Source organism: Nyctereutes procyonoides, unplaced genomic scaffold (genome assembly GCF_905146905.1).
Source record: "Nyctereutes procyonoides isolate TBG_1078 unplaced genomic scaffold, NYPRO_anot_genome, whole genome shotgun sequence".
Taxonomy (NCBI): Eukaryota; Metazoa; Chordata; class Mammalia; order Carnivora; family Canidae; genus Nyctereutes; species Nyctereutes procyonoides.
This window is the reverse complement of record NW_026575131.1, coordinates 13,087,394-13,105,325: the sequence shown is the minus strand read 5'-3', so window position 1 is coordinate 13,105,325 and position 17,932 is coordinate 13,087,394. Positions and strand designations below refer to the sequence as shown.

The following is a 17,932-nucleotide window of genomic DNA, read 5'->3' as shown; positions in this document are numbered from 1 at the left end:
TGCAGCAGTGCCAAAAAATAGATTGAATTCTCTGACTTCAGTGTCATTCTGTCTTGCCATTTAAGAGTGATTTGGAGAAGCTATTAAAATATTTAAGGCTCATTGGGGCCCTTACAGGCAATTAAAATCTTTTGCCTGGGAGAAAATTGGGACTAGCACTGCCCCAATAATCTGAAGTTTGGTGTGGAGCTGAGTACTATACTGTAACACATCAACATTTTCTCCAAGCTTGTTGATCATGTTCTCTCACTTTGGTATAGCTTGGGTGAGCTTGCAAAGCTTTTTCATATCCAATGACACATTTGATCCAGTTATGTTGGCAGGGCAAAGATTAAAGCCTTCATTCTATCAAAAAACAGATTCTTTGCAAGGTTGGGTGACTGGCTACAGTTACATGGATGTTAAGGGCACAACTGAATGTCAAACTCTTTGTGATCCTGGCTTTCTCCAGTGTATTTTGCTGTGTTAATCAGGGTGGCATTTGAAGGTGGGCTTCCAGGAAGATTCATTCAGTTGCAGTTTTTAGCTGTACACTGCTGATGAAAACCTGTTTCTATTTGTAGGGTTTCCCTGGGGGTAGGCTGATGTGCTAGTTTTGGATATTCTTCAGACTTCTGCTCAGTCTATGATACTATCCTGACTCTGCAAAGCCCTCCTACTTCCCTGCATGAGCATTTCAAGGGCAAAGTCATAAATGGCAATTTTCAGGGCTGGTCATCACCTTGAATTGGATCTTGAGAATTAGATTCTTGGTTTTCTGGACCACTGTCCAATAGCATATAATGTAAGCCATATACAAAATTTTCAGTATCATAATAGTATGTTAAAAAAGTAAAAATCAGGCAAAATTAAGTTTTATTTTATTTAGCACAATACAACCAAAATGTTAACATTTCAGTACATGATCAGTATAAAATTTGAAATGTTTTTATTTTTTTGGTAGTAAGTCCTTGAAATTTGACCTATATTTTATACCTACTTCACATCTCTGTTAGAATTAGCCACATCTTAAGTACCTCAATGGCTAGTGGTCATTGTTTTTGGAAGCACAGTTCTGGAAAAATTTTCCAGGAAAAAAAATACAGATTAACACAAAGAAGCGCTCTCCTATTCATAATAATGAATTGAGTAGTGGCCCTTTTATTATGACATACTTCATCATTAATCATCAATCATCCAGCATTGTAGAGAGCCTCTTAGCACCATAGCAAATTTAGCAAAACTACTTTTTAGTGACCCAGTAGCTTCCAGAACCTAAAGAGAGTTGCAAACTATTGAATAGTCTGCCATATGTCTGACATACATTCTGTTACAACGCTTTTGTTTACAAACTTTTTTTTTGGGGGGGGTACATATCTACTAAAATGTGCAGAGAGTGAAGGCCTCCTGGGTAGGAGAGGGAATACAAGCATGAATAAAGTATGACCCCTGATTTTAATGAAACTTGTGGTTTGGGAGGAAGAAAGGATAAAGCAGGTAAGGGTCAAGTGTCCACTGTATGGTGAGCATGAAAATCACTGAATTATAGCTCTCAAACATGACCAAGTTTTCTTCAGAAAACCTATATTAGAATTCCATTGTTTCTGCACATGAAATAATTATCTTTGAGTATTTACCAGTTATAATAGTGATGACTGATTTGTTGAATTTGTTTGAGAAAGTAGAGCCTAAAACCCTTTAGAAATGGAACAAATTGTTTTTATGGATAGATGGGAAGGGTGTAGACCTTTTTGTTGTGACAAGATGGGAGTATTTCTTGATGATGGGGAGTGCTAGCTTGAGGCATTAACCATGAGGTTTTAGTGCCCAGTAACAAGGAGCTACTCCTGACAGAGAGGAGGGGCAAGAGTGAATACAATGAACATACTTTTTGTCTACTTCAGAGCACTGCCCATTCCTGGACTGATATTAAATACTTATGTGAGCAGATAAATACAATGCATATGTCTTCATTGGGGAGGCTCGGGGAGATAGTTAACGCCCAGGGTTCAGGAGTTAGCCCATCACTTGTGTGAATTTGGGGATGTTAGTTAAACTCTCTGCGCCTCAGTTTTTCCATAAGTTAAAAAAAATCGTTAGGGAGTAGGATTTGATGAGAAAATGTACATAAAGAGCTTAGAATAATGCCTAGCAATGCCATGTACTCAGTAATTATTATTAGGCAATGCATGTACTCAGTAATTATTATTAGTTTTGGCATTATTTTATCAACAATATCTATGGTGCTCCCTTAATTTGTTCCTGAAGTTTCACAAGATGGTTAACTCTATCAACCAATGATGATACAAAGTAGGCAGATTCTAATGACTTCCTCCCTCTAAGATGGCAAAACTGGGGCAAAGAGATGAACATGACTGGCCCAAAGGCTCAGAGGCTGCTCCTAAAATGGGGAAGGAGGCCATTTAAGGCAGTGGTGATGGATTTCTCCAAAGAAAAGGACTTAGTACCCTTACAGGCTGGAATTGGAATCCAGGCTGCACTACTTAATTCACAGTGTCATCTTGGGAAATTACCTGATTTCTCTGAGCCCTCGGGCCTGCATCTATCAAGTAGAGATAATAAATACGCCCAGGGTTGTTGCAACTCAACGGCGTGATACATGAAAAGTGCAGGTGGTCTGGGCTCAATAAAATCAGTCACTCCAATTATCATTATTACTATTGTTGTTACAGCTACTATGTGGCGCAGCAGGCAGTGCCTGCCTGGGATGCTGTGATGTGTTTTGGCTCACCACTATGCCCCAGCGCCTGGCACAGTGCCTGGCACCCAGGAGACACTCAGGGAAACGTTTGTGGAACGAACGCCTATGGTGTGAGGAAGGGAGAGCAGCCTACTGCCTTTGCTTCTTAGCTCAGCCTTTGCCCTTCTTCCCAAGGCCAAACAGCTTGCACGCAGCTCGAGAGCCCAGGCGCTCTCTGGCAGGGGGCAGCAGCCCACCTCCTCCCAGACGCGGCTGTCGGGGCTGTTGGAGGGCGCCCCGCCTGGACGCGCCCCGCGGGCGTGAGCGGCTCTCCCCGAAGCCCTGATTTTTCTGGCTCGCGCTTTATTGACTTAAGCATTTACAGCTCCGGGGAGCAAAGGGGCTGCTAGAAGCGGGGTCAGGACCTAGGTTGCATGCCTCCCGATCTCCGCGCCCGCGAGTCCCGCACCGCACGGCTCCCTTATTTGCGCACCGGGGCGGGGGGGGGGGGGCTTGCGTTCCGGCACCTCCTGCGGCCCGAGGAAGGGCACCAGCAGCTCGGGGTCTCGCAAGCCGCTTGCCCGTGTCCCCGCCTGCGCGGACCGTCGCTCCCACAGTTAGTTTTCTGTGCAAAAACCCGAGCAGGGCGGAGCAGATTAAATAAAGACAACCTCGCGCCTTTAATCCTTGACCGCAAACACTGGCGTTTCTGTGCCCTGGATTTCTGAAATTCTTGGCTCAGGAACTCAAGGCGCGGGGAGGAGGGAGGAGAGAGGAGGGTGGGTAGCGGCTCGTAAAAACTTCCCAAAGCAGAAATCCGAGCTGCTCCCCGCCCCCCTCTGCCTGAGCTACCTAGATTCCAGGGTAGGGAGGGGGGGCATCTGGAAGAGGAGCGTCCCCAAGGGCCGGGGGCGCCCCCCAGGGGTGGCTTTGAGCCGCCAGCTCCGAGCCCCGCCGGCGCTCCGCCAGCAGCCGGATTCGAAGCCCGGACGCCCCGCAGGACGCCCCTCCCTGTCCCCGCGCGTTTCTATTTAGAGCCCAGCCCGGAGCCCAGGGGATTCTGGGACTCGTAGTCCTTCCCCCCAGCCCCAGGCGCCGCCACGACCCCGGGCTCGGACTACATTGCCCAGGGAGCTTCCCGGCCTATATAAGCAGTCAGGCGCCGCTTCAAAGTGCAGTAACCATGTGGATGTTCTGCTGAAGCGTTTCCTCAAGCTCGCTGGGGTGGGAGGAGAGGAGGAGGAGGTGGTGGAGGAGGAGGAGGCAGAGGGTGGAGAGAGAGAGAAAGCGCACGCACAGAGGAGGTGTGGGTGTTCCGTTTCCATCCTAACGGAACGAGCTCCCTCTTCGCGGACATGGGATTACCCAGCGGCTGCTAACCCCTCTCCTCGCCCTGCTCCCCCAACCCGGCGTGGCTCCCGGGCACCAAGGTAGCGGCTGGGGCCGGGCAGAGGGCGCGGGGAGTTGGTACTGCCCTCCCCGGGCGCCCAAGTTTTTGCCCCGCTCTCTGGGAGTTCTTGATGGATTTGCATGCACTTGCATGCGTTTGGGGGCTCTTTAACTGGGGGCATTTTTGGGGTGTTCGTTTGAGGCTGAACAAAAATCCTCGATTTCCAGTGACTGGCCTTGAAGGCTACCCATTCTGGACTGGAGTGGCATTCCCCCAAGTTGGAAACTGTTGCAGCAGCTGCAGGAAATGGTGTTTTCTTGGGGTGTGTGTGTGTTGGGGGGTGTCATATGTGAGTCCGCTCAAGGAAACAATCTTTTAAAAGTAGCCCTCCCTCGAGCTGCAAGGTTGGGAGAAAAATGCATGGCGGGGAGGGCGGGGGCAGGGAGCAGTGGGGAGGGTTTTTAAAAAACGGAAGATAAGCCGGGGAGCGGTGAGGGATGAAGTGTGGACGGAGCTCAAGGCCAGTGAGGATGCGGGCTTCGGAACTTGGCCTAGGCTCTGGGAAACGAGTGCTTTGGGATTTGCACGTTCCAAGTTTTTGCGTGCCTAGTCTCACTTGTCAGTTACATACTGGGAATAAGTAAGCAAAGTTACCTGTAATCTTTGTCCAACTGATCCCTCCAAGCTTTCCTCTGTCTTGTTTGGGGGAAGGGCAGGGGTGTCTCTCCAGGAAGAAGGCTAAAGAAGGTGGCAGTTTGCAATTTGAAACATTGCTCTTAGTGGCCCGCCTTCCTGGTCTTATACTTAAGTTTTCTTTCTTTCTAAATACTTAGGAGCTGGCTTCGGAGGAGCAGGATTCGCCCAGCTGGAGTGTTTTGGCAACAGAGTGCCTGACCTCGGTCAGGTGAGTGTGAAGCCTGAGTGCTGTAGTCAGTAATGACTTTTTGTTTTAAGTGGATTTTATGTCCTCTCTAAAGAGCCATGGAGATTAGGAGCAGAAAAGAAAAGCAAACTGCAAGGCTTAGTGTCCAAAATTTGTCACTGCTTTCTGTGAGAGCTTTAGGGAGCATTTGAGATCCAGAGGGCAGTCCTGCCTAGCTAGCACTTTTGGCCCAGGCTCAGACTTAAAGCAGCCTGAACATTTATGAGAGGAGGGGGGAAAACCCATTAGATGGAGCGATAAAAGAAATGCCCATTGGTGCCTGGCAGTGTGCTGATGATTTAAATTCAGAAGGATGCAGTACATTTCATCTGTCAAGATACGTAAGCAAAAATTAACTGCCTCTTTCAAAAATAGTCACTTTTTTCTTGCTGTAATGTGTGTTTAATCAGTGTAGGTTGGATTGCAAGAAATGAAAGTGGTTGCTGGCAATTTGAAAGAATTAGTACTTTAAAAAGGGAAGTTCTTGAAGTGTGAGAGAGTGGCATCCAGTCCTTGACTTGAAGCTGCCTGAATGTCAAGGAATCTGATGAGTCCCTCTTGTTTGGGTGCTTATTGTGGGATATGAGTTGAGGGCAGCATTTATATGTAAAGACAAGCAGCTCCTGTCGTCCCCCCCCCCCCAAATGATCAGACTCTGCACCATAAGAAAGGGAGGTTTTAACAGCTGCATATATATCCCCATTGCTGCAGATTTGGCCGTCACAAGTTTTTTCTTCCAAAAAGGCCAGGAAGAACAGGGTAGACAACGGAATAACATGGTGGAAGACCAGCTCTTTGTAACTTCTTTAACCTTCTAAATATTTAGCTGTTCCCTGGGTTACAATCTTTGGGCTTTTTAAATTAGAAAATAAAAGGCAGACACTTCATTATAGTAGTATAGTGCTTTTGTTTCCTGTTGATAAGATCCTTAGGAGTGCTGGTGGAGTGCTGGTTAACATTTGGATGTGTGGGGTATAGTTCATTCTTGGAGTTCTGTTGACTTTCAAGGCTACCTGGGCACTCAAAAGGCCAAGGAGAGGGTTAAGTTCCCCTTTTTTGAGTAAGCTACAGACCAGGAGAAACTGATCCATAGACTCTTCTCCAACTTGTTGCTAAAAATAATACTGACACATTAAATCCTTGTAAGCCTAGTCCAGAGCCAGATATCACAGAAACCGTGAGTCAGGTATAGGTGAAGAAGCTGAGGAGTAGAGAGAATGAGAACACTTGTGTAGTAGCCAGTGCACAGTGGAAGCAAGGAATATAACGCCAGGTTGTGGGACTGTCCTATGTTCCACAGACACATTTAAGTTGGGAAGAAGTGAAGGGAGAAGCCAGGAAAAATGATAAACTTATTTCGGTTAATGACATAAATCTTATGTCCCACCAGTGGTGAATGGGTAATAATACTTACTTTGACTTAAGGGAAACGATGTGGCTGTAGATGGAGGGATAAGAGTGTGGCTATTTGAGGAGGTATCAGATGTCATCCTGATTTTGTTTTAGAAAGTTGTAAAAGCTGTATGCTGAAAGCCTCAATGAGGAGAGTAAACGAAATCAAACCAGACCGCGAGGAACATTGTCTAAGTTCAGCACTGGGTTCATGTCATAACTGAAATCCATCTTGATCATCTACATCAAGGCATCTGAGCAGGTTAAAAGAATCCGGTATTTCTCAGTCTGAATAATTTGATGGCTTAAGTTGCAGTGAGTCTAAACTGTGAAGTATCGGTATCTTTTCATATACTCTTCAGTTTGGTTTGTGGCCAGTTGTGCAGAACACTTTTTCATTTCTTTTTTCCTTGTGTGTGCAAGCATGTGTGTATGTGTGTTTTGAAAGTACAGTCTGTTCTTTAAATAATTCAAATCAGAACAGAATATACTATCAAGATTTCCCTCTGAGCAGGCAGGGAAAGTTCTTCATGCTCTAAATGAGTTACTCCTGGCCTCCACTTTGAGGAAATTGTTGGGGGTTGACAATAGCACTATCCACTTTTAAATAAAGTGGTTGCCTTTTGGAGGGAATTGGGATCTTTTCTTTAGGAATGACAGATGAAATGGTTGCTTAGAAGAAAGGAAAGATGAAACCAAACGAGAGAAATCTCTTGCCTTTTTCCTCAAAATATTTTTTTGAGGGAAAAGTGGAGAAGACCAGCGTATTAGAGATACAAAGAAATGAAACTTCTAATCCAATGGTATACAACTAGCTGACTTCTAGACAAAGTTGCATGGCTTTGTAGCTCATTTATCTCAGGGAAATTCTGATTTCTTGACAAGCAGCTGTTAAATAACAAACCAAAATGAAACAACAAACACCAAATATGAACAAGAGAAAACAACAACAAAAAAGTAAACATAGGCCTGAAGTTAGGTTTCTAGGTCAAGCTGTCCTTGGATACATCTAATTAAGGAGTCTACACAAGGCCAATGTCCCATCTTGTTTACTGTTGGTTTGATCTTTTAAAATAAAACACATTGCATTTTCAGGCTCTTTATTAACTGGAAATGCACACAATTTTTTAGTTTACTTATGCTGTTTTAAGCTTTTGCAGTGCTCTGTTGATGAAATCAGTTAAGGCTTGAAGTCAATGGCATGAATGACATAATTTTTATGATTTTGACCAATTTTTATAGTGTCTCTGGTTCTGAGTTTATTGCTAATGAGCTTGAACTGAAAATACCACTAAAACCATTATCTATGGAGCTGTTCCTCCTATTGAACTATGGCTGTGGTCTTCCCTCAGCTGGCACAGTTTAAGACATTTGATGTGATAAAGCTTTTTATGTATTTCTAATACCTGCTAAAGTTGATATTCTCCCAAGTGTTTATTCCTACATTCAACAAATTCCTTGAGCATCTACTATATATTGGGATATATTCTAAGTACTGTGTATACAATAATGAAAGTCCTGTTCCCAAGAGACTTAAATCCTAGTTGGGGGGAAGCAGACATTATAAATAAGCAAATATTATTGTATAACAGTGCTATAGAGAAAAAGAAAGCCAAGTAAAGGGGAACAGGAAATAACAAATATTGGTGAGAATCTGGAGAAATTGGAACTCCTGTGTGCTGTTGGTGGGAAAGTAAAAAGGAGCAGTCACTGCAGAAGACAGTATGGCAATTCCTCAGAAAATTTAAGCAATTACCAAATGATCCACCAATTCCACTTCAGGGTATATAACCCAGAGAATTGAAAGCAGGAACTCAACAGATATTTGTGCATTCGTGTTCCTAGCAGCATTATTTACAGTACCCAAAACGTGGAAACAACCCAAGTCTCCACTGACCGATGAATGGATAAACCAAAAGTGATATATCCATATAATGGAATATTATTTGGCCATAAAAAGGAATGCAATTGTTTTACACGTTACAAGATGAGTGAAGGTTGAAAACATGCTAAGTGAAATAAGGCATACATAAAAGAGACAAGTAGAATGGTGCTTGCCATGGGCTGGGGGAATATGGAGTTTGTTTAATGGATACAGAGTTTCATTTGGGGAAGATGAAAAAATTCTGGAAAGGGATGGTTATATTAGTTGCACAACTATGTGAATGAACTTAATGCTACTGAATTTTACAATTAAAAATGATTAATATGGTAAATTTTATGTTGTGTGTGTGTATTTTACCACAGTAAAAAATGGCAATAAAATAATGTGAAGGGGATCTGGAATCAGGGAAGGGATCTCTAATAATCTTTGCATTTGAGCAGAGAGCTGAAGGAAGTGAGAGGCTAGTTGTATCTGGCCAAGAGGGACATTCCAAAGGGCAAGAGCAAAAGGTGGAGAGGCCCTGAGATGGGAGCAGGTGCAGCATGTTAGGGAAAGGCCAGGGGGCCAGGTTGGTTGCAGCTGAGGGAGAGTGCTAGACATTCAGGTGAGAGAGGGGGTCAGGGTCAGATCCTGCAAGAGCCCAGTTTTTGCAGGTGAGCCATAATTTATTTCTCTGAAGGTTTCTTAACTTTCTCAGAACTCTTAGTGTGGTTCTCAACATCCCTGAGCTACGTTGTCCTTTCTGAAGAAACTAGTGAGGCTGGCAAGATCACATACCATATTGGAACTTGATATCGGGTGAGGGTAGAGGGTCAAACCCAGATTTCTAGATTGGTTAATCACATGACTGACCTGGGATTGTAATCCACTTTAGCAGAAAGGGAATATTCTTTGATGAATAAATGAACCTGCAGTTGGTTTGAGTAAGGAATTTTAAGAGCTTAATGATATCCTTGGTGGTTTTTCTTCAACACAAACTTTGGGCACTTTGCTGCTGCCCACCCCCCTTCCTGTCTGTCAGGTCTTATTTCACAGAATTACACAAGGGGAACTCATGCTTGGCTGTCTAGCATGATCCTTGGGGAATACGAAGTTCCACCTAAGTGATTCTCTCTGATAAGTGAAGTGGACCCCTTCATGTGTACACATTTATAATGTACATACATGTTGTTACTTATTGCATAAGATAAACATATTCAACTAAACAATAGGAAATAAAGATAGGTGACAAAACCAACCCTACCATCCCCCAACCCTACCATCCAAGATGAAGGGTTCAGACCCCTCCCATGTATACATATGTAAAAATTATGTGTATATTTAAATTTCATAAAAAAAGACTCATGCTGTACTTCAAGTTTGGTACCTTGCTTATTGCACTCTATCCTGAACCTCTGTTCTGGTTACTAAATAGACATCTGTGTCTTCATTTTTCTGTACCTTTGATGGACTGCATTTGAGTGGTGATGTGTAGAATCAGTAGGGTAAAAAAAAAATTATCAGGGGCACCGGTGGCTCAGTGATTGAGTGGCTGCTTTGGCTCGGGTCATGATCCTAGGGTCCTGGGATTGAGTCCCACATCGGGCTCCCACAGGGAGCCTGCTTCTCCCTCTGCCTGTCTCTGCCTCTCTTTCACTTGGTCTCTCATGAATACATAAATGAAATCTTTAAAAAAAAATTGTCATTCAGCTTTCATCACCCATCTTGGAATCCAAGTCTTCTCATTCAATTTGTACTGTTTTTTAAAGAAAACTGGGTGGAATGGAAGGTAAAGCACTATTCAAATTTAGCTATCACAGGGATAAAGCCTAGTAATCATTCATTTCAATACAGAATTTCTTATTTCTTCTTCAGAGTAGCTTAATTCTGTGGGGTAGGTAGGGCCAGGCACTCTTTTCTGTTTGCACTTAAAAGGAAAACTTCACGGCAGAAAATTAGAAATACATATAATAGAACTTAGTATGGTGAACTGGTCTTTACTCATCACCTACCCCGCACAGTTATTAATCCATGACCATTATGCTTTTCCCTGTATTCTGATACACCTTCTCCTTTTGTCTTTGGTGAGTTGGAAACAAATCCCAGGCATACCAGTTCAATCTGTCTTTTATGTGTATCTCTAGTATTGGGATTAAAAAAAAAGATAATCTTATTCATCTCAAGGGAAAAAAAACAAATTTTTTAATTGAGTCTATATTCTCACTTCCTTCCAACATGTATAAATGCATGCATACACATATGCATACAATATCATATATATATATACTTACAATAATATATATGCATATTTTACAGTTTGAATTGGGATGCAAATAAGGTCAATATATTACAGATGGTTATGTTGTCTTTTTTTTTTAATATTTTATTTATTTGAGAGAGTGTGTGTGCATGCGAGCACAAGCAAGGGTGAGGGGCAGAGGAAGAGGAAGAAGCAGGTTCCCTGCTTAGCAGGGAGCCCAATGTGGGGCTTGATCCCAGAACCCAGGGATCATGACCTAAGCCCAAGGAAGATGCTTAACTGACTGAGCCACCGAGGTGCCCCTGATTGATGTTTCTTTTAATTTGTATAGTTTCCTTACATCTCTTTTTTCCCCTGTGCATTTAATGGTTGTTCCTGAAATAACTGGGTGATCTATTTTCCCACAATTGAGATATTGCTCACTGCGTCAGTGTGGTATCGTTGAACATGTGCTTCTGTTCCCTGTATATATCCTATCTGGTTGTTTAATGTAGAGGCTTGATCAGAATCAGGTTTTTTTTTTTTCTTTTTTCTTTTTTTTTTTTTTTAGAGAAGGGCATTTCTATTTTTTTGAACTTTATTCAGGAAAGTGTATGATATGTCTGGGTATGTCATCTTGTGATGTTAGCAACTAATGATGCTCATTGCCATAATCCATTAGTTCATTTGAATTTGTAAAACTCCTATTTTTCTTTTTTCATTCATTAGCTGAACTATTTTATGAAAAACTTCCCTCCACTAAGTTTTTTTTTTTTTTTTACCTTGGGGTATATAGTTAATGTAAGAAAGACAGAATCTGTACTTGAATTTCTTTCTGTATTTTACTAGTTTTCAAAAATGAGTTGATTCCCTACCATGATATGTGGCAGCAGTTCTCAACGCACTGATACTGGGCAGTATCTGGTTACAACTAGGGAGAGGGTGCTACTGGCATCCAATGGATAAAGGCTGGGGATGCTGATAAATAGATCACTTAGCCCTGCCACAATACAGAATTCTCCATTTCACAGTAACAGCTGTGCTACTGATGAGAAACCCTTGTACTAAGATGACCATTTGGTGTGGGGTTTTTTTTTTTTTTTGGTTAGTATCTTTATGAACTGATGGATTTAAACATATTTTATGTTTCTCTTTAGCTATTCTTCTTGATGATCTAAGTGCCCATTTTTGCTCAGCAAGAGAGAGGTTATTCAAATTGGTTTAAAAAAAACACAACCCTAGTAGTCTTTGATAGCTTTCTTGCTTTTGATATGAGAGGATGTTCTGGGCTCATATTCTATATTTCTAGTCCCAGACCTGGAATCAGCCTTTTCTCCAAGGAGCCATAGTTCTTTTGAGTGGGAATGGTGTTTGGAGATCTCTCCTCAGGACCAGATAGGTATTCTTATTCTCCTCATACAGGTCAGAAAACGAATCAAAATGAAAACCTGAAACCTGAATGCTTTCAGTGAAAGTATTTCCAAAACATAGTCAACACATCTTTACATCTTTGCCTTTTTAAAAGGGATTCTGAACATACTCAAAACTTTTCACTTTGGTATCAGTTATAGCCTTAGCATACTGCTACTCCGTGTCTTTCATACTGTATGGCAACCCATTGTGGGGTCCTGAAATCAGTTAGTGGGCCTCCCTCATCAATTTTTAATGAAGTGGAGTGGAATAGAAAACATCAAAGTGTATTGTATGGATACTTAGAAGGAACTGTTGTACATTGTAACAAACTCTCCCACCCGGCATTTGCAGTCTCTCTCCATATACCAGTGAACGGTGGGTTGTAAGTTTAGTGCATTTCTTACTGTGGGTTGCAGTCCAAAGTTTGAGAAACATTGTTTTACATCTTTATTCCTCCAATTGTGGTCACCAGACTAGCTTTCTTGACTTCAAGAGTGAGCTTGTTCCAAGCGTAGACTCTCAGGCCCCACCCCAGACCCACTGAATCAGAACCTGTGTTTTAGCAGAATCCCCATGGGATTCATGCACACTCAAAAGTATGAGAATCTCTCTACTGACCCTCCTGTGCTTTTTCAGTATTTGTCTTATTTTTATGGTTATTTTTTCCTGGCTGGCTCTCACCTGTCGAAACTGACCTTTGTACTTGCCCCTAGCAGGCTTTTCATTTTCAGTGAAGTGGAAAGATAGGCTAAATCACCCACTGAAGGTGAGCATATAGGCCTGGTAGGGACTCTCTGTGACAAAAATGGGAACTTTTATGCTTTCATGTGGGCACGCTTTTATTGGCAGTATCAGATAGATGTAGAAACCAAACAGTACATGTAAAACCTGCTTGAGGTTGGGAAGTCACAGCTATGAGCAAGACTGCACTTTAACGTGCTGTTGTCAGACACTTTGAGCAACTTAGGTTTTATCATGTTTTATGACCCGTTGGATTAGCAGAACTCGCAGACTGCTTGGTCTAATGGTGCTCATCAGAAATAAATGAATGTAAGAAAAAACATCACTAAGAAAAAACATCACTAACCTCCACACTCTTTGCTGTTTGTTTGCATTACAGAAGGAGCTTTGTCTGGGAAGTGACTTTGTTTTGCAAAACAAGCAGTTTCAAAACTTTACCATTCACTTGTTTCTGAATAGAAAAAGCTGATACAACACCTAGACATAGAGATATTCATGTATTTTGCCTTGGTGTGTCTGTGTGTATGACCCTGTTTCTGTGCCTTTGCCCATGTGCTTTCCACCTGCTGTCCCCATCCCTACCCTGTCTTTATCCACCTTGCCAGATACTTCTTTTCCCAACCCGAATGCTTCCTTCCTCTTCTAGAAACTCTTTTCTGGTCTTTTGAAAATCATTGTGATTTGAAATTCCATTTTCCTTATGGGCTTTGTTGATTTTCAACCTACAAATGTACCAGAGAGTTGTGTACACAAACTGTTGAATGAAGTTTTTAATCTCCATGTTTTATCTCCCATTGAAGGATGGAGGCTGTTTGTCAGAAGAATCTAATTTAATCTAATCTAACACTTATCCTAATTAAATATTTCTCAAATTGGTGGTTTGCTTTGAAAAGCCCCTTTTGCCATGGAGAGCTAGCTTGGGCCATGTTGCTCATAACAGTTCTTTGGGGCACGAGGCATGAGAATTTGTTGTGTGTTAGTAAAAGGGAGTGAAGGTGAAAATCAGGTAGTGAAACAAAGCTCCTCTCAGGTTGTAATGGTATTGCCCTGCCAAACCACAGGATGGGGACTCCGGACGACTGAGTGTTGACTGCCTCTTGGGTATGGGCAAAACATGTCACATCTGTGCTTCTGTTTCCTCTGCTGTAGAATAGGTATAAAAATACCTGCTTTGGGTTATTGCTGCCAAGCTGTAGAATAATAAATGCTTGCAAGAAATCTTAGAGGTTAAAACAAAACAAAACAAAGCCTCTGTCCTAGAGGAGTAGTTCTTAAGCAGCTGGTGATTTTGCCCTGTAGGGACTTTAGGCAGTATCTGGAGACTTTTTTTTTGTCGAGGGAGAGTGTGTACTCCTATCATCTAGTATAGGTAGAGGTCAGGGATGCTGCTAAACATCCTACAATACACCGGATGTGTCCTCCACAACAAGGAATTGTCTGCCCCCAAATGTTAATAGCCGTGAGGTTGAGAAACCCTGTCCTAGAGTGATTTTCCCCAGACTGAGGCTTTTCTCTCTCTCTGAGGATGTTAACCTAATTTGATTTGCTAGTTGTTTGTGTGTGTGTGTGTGTGTGTGTGTGTGTGTGTGTGTGGTTCAGGTTGTAGATAGAGGGGTGTCTCTTCAGGCTGGGGCTGACTTTAACTTTTTAATAAAATAAATACCACTCCCCCTCATGCCCCAAGTACTGGCTTTGGTTTCTGGAGCCCTGTGGTCTGTTAGTTTTGACCAGTACATACATGGTTGTGTGGCCTACAAGGAGTCACTCAGGTTTTTTGTTTTTGTTGTTTGCTTTTTCCACCTATAAAATGAGGAATTTTGGCTAGATAATCTCTACCCACCAAAAATAAAATTTTCTGACTGCCAACTTTGAACTTTTGATTAGCTTCTCTTATGTTGGCCTTGAAGAATAGGAAACATGAGAGCACACATCAAAATTAACATCTTTTCTGAAAAATAACCATGTAGATAATGTACCTGTTTGGAGAATAGGGTATTTAGTAGGAATGTTTGTGAAAAGGCAAATAGGTTTCTCTTTGTGGATGTGTGTGTTTTTCTCTTGTGTGTCTAGTGAGCAACATTTAAACTAGAGAATTGCTTTGAACAATAGGTTTATAATCGCTACTTCTGAGATTGTCATAGAGGGCCCTGCTTAAAGTTGAAACTTTTGAGTTGGTGACTTCCTTTGGGACTGCCTGAAAACGAAAGCAGAATGCAATTTTCTATCCTCCGAGAAGTGCTTTTTGCAGTAGAATAAATTATCCCTTGATGGGGACACACTGCATTTCTGAGGACAGTCTGATCAGCCACTAAATGAACAAGAAGGCATGGAGGGGGCTGTAGGTAAATATGTATGGTGGGTGGTGGGGGGAAGCCTCAGGCTGGGTGGCCAACTCAAAAATATTGTGTTGCTCATCCTCATTTCACAATAAAGATGGTATCGTCAAGAGTCTTTGCTCAAAGGAAGTCCCAAAATTAACCATGAGAGTACCCAGTCACAGAAGCAGAGACGATTGTAAAGAGAACCTTTTTCCTTGTCTTGGAAGAGTCAACTGTAAATGTGGTAGGTTTTCTCTTCCCTGTATTCAGAGCCATATTACCATATATGTACCTGGGTGAGGGCATCTTAAGGAGGCTTGTGCTCCTCTAGAAGGAGTGTCTTTGGCATCCAGCCAGGAGATCGATCAAATGCAGGCAACTCTTCCTTTTTCTGTGCACATTCTTGTTTTCCCTCTCAAAAGTCTTGTGGTTTGCCTGCCTTTGCCCTCTGGGGGCTGCTTGACCTGAAAGTGAAGTGCTGCTGCTTTTTTGTGTTGGTGGCAGCTGTGGCCCCCAGGTCTAATCCACATTTCTGGGGGACCAGCTGCTGATGGCCTCCTGAATCTCCCAGCGCTTTTAAGTCTCCGTGCATGTGCCCTCTCTTTGCTGCCTAGCTTTTAAAGGAAGCCTTTTGATTTTATTCTTTTTATACAATCATTTTTTAAAGCAAGCAACAATAAAACCAGCGCTAACTCTTTGGCAAATTCTCTCTGATTTTTAGGAGGTGAAGGTAATGTGAATATGCCACGAAAGAACAGAGAAGACTGATAGATTTCTGCTGGCTACATTTTTTTTTTAGCAGAAGAATGACTTTTTGAGTGCACTGTGCTTTGAGGTCAAGTGGCAAAACTCACTGACTGAAGGGGAGATCCAGAGGGAGCTATGAGGTGGGATGTGGTAATTTATTCTTCACCTGGCTGTACTTTGGTGCCCTGGGAATGGTGGGCACACCATTTAATACCAGTTCTGCTGGAGTTGGTATTGACAAATTCAGATAAATGCATCTCATAGTGTGTCCCTTGTTTATATCCACTCATTGTGTGGACTTGCTTGTTGATAGGGTAACCCTCAACTGATTGTAAGCCTTAATAAGTTTAGTAAGTGTAGTTTATGAGAGTCGAAAATACAGCAACTTAGCATATAAGAATAATCACAACAAATAGGCGTGTTTCCACTGTTTTACTTCCTGTGTTAAGTAAGCCCATTATTTTTTTTTACACATTTAATCCTCAACACAGCCTTATGAGACAAGCTCTCACAATCCCCATTCTGCAGATGAGGAAATTGAGTTCCAGAAAGAGTTAGTAACTTGGTCAAGGTTATAAACTTCCTGTCATGCTTAGAATAAAAGGCAGACTTTTTATCCTGATGTAGGAAGGCCCACAGGCCCTGGCTTCTCTCTTCTCTGACCTTAACCTTGCACTTTCTTCATTTTTCCATTAATGCTCCAGACGTTGTGGCTGGCTTTCTGTTTCTTGAACTTGCCAAGTTCTTTTCTGCCATGGGGCCTTTGTACTAGCTGTTTGCTCTGCCTAAAATGCTCTTCCGCCTGATTTTTGTGCATGACTGCCTCTGTCTTGACTTTCAGGTCTTACCTTAAATGTCTTAACTTGCACTCTCTGACCAGCCAAAAGTAAGTTGTCGCACGGTCATATCGTTTAGTTTTAATTCTCTGCCTAGTACTTAACACAATCTGATTTGTCTGTAAACAAACGATCTCTCTCCCTCACTAGAATATAGGTATCACGAGAACAGGAACCTTGATTGTCTTCTTTTTACTTATATTCTGCACACCTGGACTAGGGAGAGCACATAGTAGGTATTCAGTGAATGTGTCGAATAAAAAGATGATTTCAAATCAGAGGGTCTTCTCTAAAGTCCTGCATATTCTATGTTTTGTATTTTAATCCTGTTCTGTCTAGTTTTTCATATTAATGCAGTATGGGTCCTAAGCACACAGCTAGTGCCAAACCAAAACTTAAAATTTGTAGTAGGATTTTTCAAACTTTTGGGTCTGAGGAACTCTTGACATGCTTAGAAATTACTGAGGACCCCAAAGAACTCAGTTGATGTGAGTTATAACAGTCTGTATTTATCTCATTGGAAATGAACACTCAGACATCACAAAAAATAAGGATCACACATGAACACAATAACATTTTTTTTTAAGAGGGGGCAGCGAGAGGGGCAGAGGGAGAGGGAGAAACTTAAGCAGGCTCCACACCCAGCACAGAGCCCAAAGTGGGGCTAGCCCTCAAGACCTGGAGATTGTGACCTGAGCTGAAACCAAGAGTTAATCTACTGAGCCACTCAGGTGCCCCAGTAACATTTTTAAAAAGAACAGTAGTTATATTTTCCAAAACAAACAAACAAACAAAAATAGTGGCATTGTTTTACATTATTGCAAATTGCTGGAAATTGGGCTTAACGGAAGATAGCTGGAATCATGTATCACATACCTGTTTCTGCCTTCAGTCTCTTGTGACATCACATGTCCTGCAGCCTCTGGAAAACTCCATTGTTATGTTGAGAGATGGTTTGAAAGGTATATAGTGTGTTGGCATTATTATGAAAATAGTTAGGACTTTGAAGAGCCTCTGAAAGGGTATAGGGAACCCCTAGGAGTCCCTGGGGTGTCATTGAGAGCCACTAGCTTGTAGAATAGCAAGGTACTTTGAAAGGTGGGTAGTGGCATGGAATAAGTGAGAGATGGAGAAGTTGAAGGCTTAGGTACCAGAATGCAATTGCTTATCCCTAAGTCTGGATTCTGTTTAGAAATACATACATGGGGATGCATTTAAGCTGTTTCTGGAAAAAAGAAGAAAGAAAAGAAAAACTGTTTCCTATCTAAAGCACTTCCTCAATTGTAAAGGACACTGAAAACTTGGAAGCTAGTGTTACTTGTCTTATGTTCATCCTTTTCAGATGAGCAAGATTATACCAAGCATTCTGGAAGTTCTGCAATGGGATGGG

General features: G+C 42.2%; 1 protein-coding gene across 5 annotated transcripts in view; it reads left to right on the top strand.

Moving 5' to 3' along the window:
- Positions 1-3,963: 3,963 nt before the first annotated feature.
- The window catches only part of ITPR1 (inositol 1,4,5-trisphosphate receptor type 1), a 318,830-nt gene continuing 304,861 nt past the window's right edge, over positions 3,964-17,932 (top strand). For all 5 annotated transcript variants that reach the window (XM_055343239.1, XM_055343238.1, XM_055343242.1 and 2 more), the window contains exons 1-2: positions 3,964-4,110; positions 4,904-4,974. The gene's annotated coding sequence lies outside the window, so the exon portion shown is untranslated. The remainder of the gene's footprint in view (positions 4,111-4,903; positions 4,975-17,932) is intronic.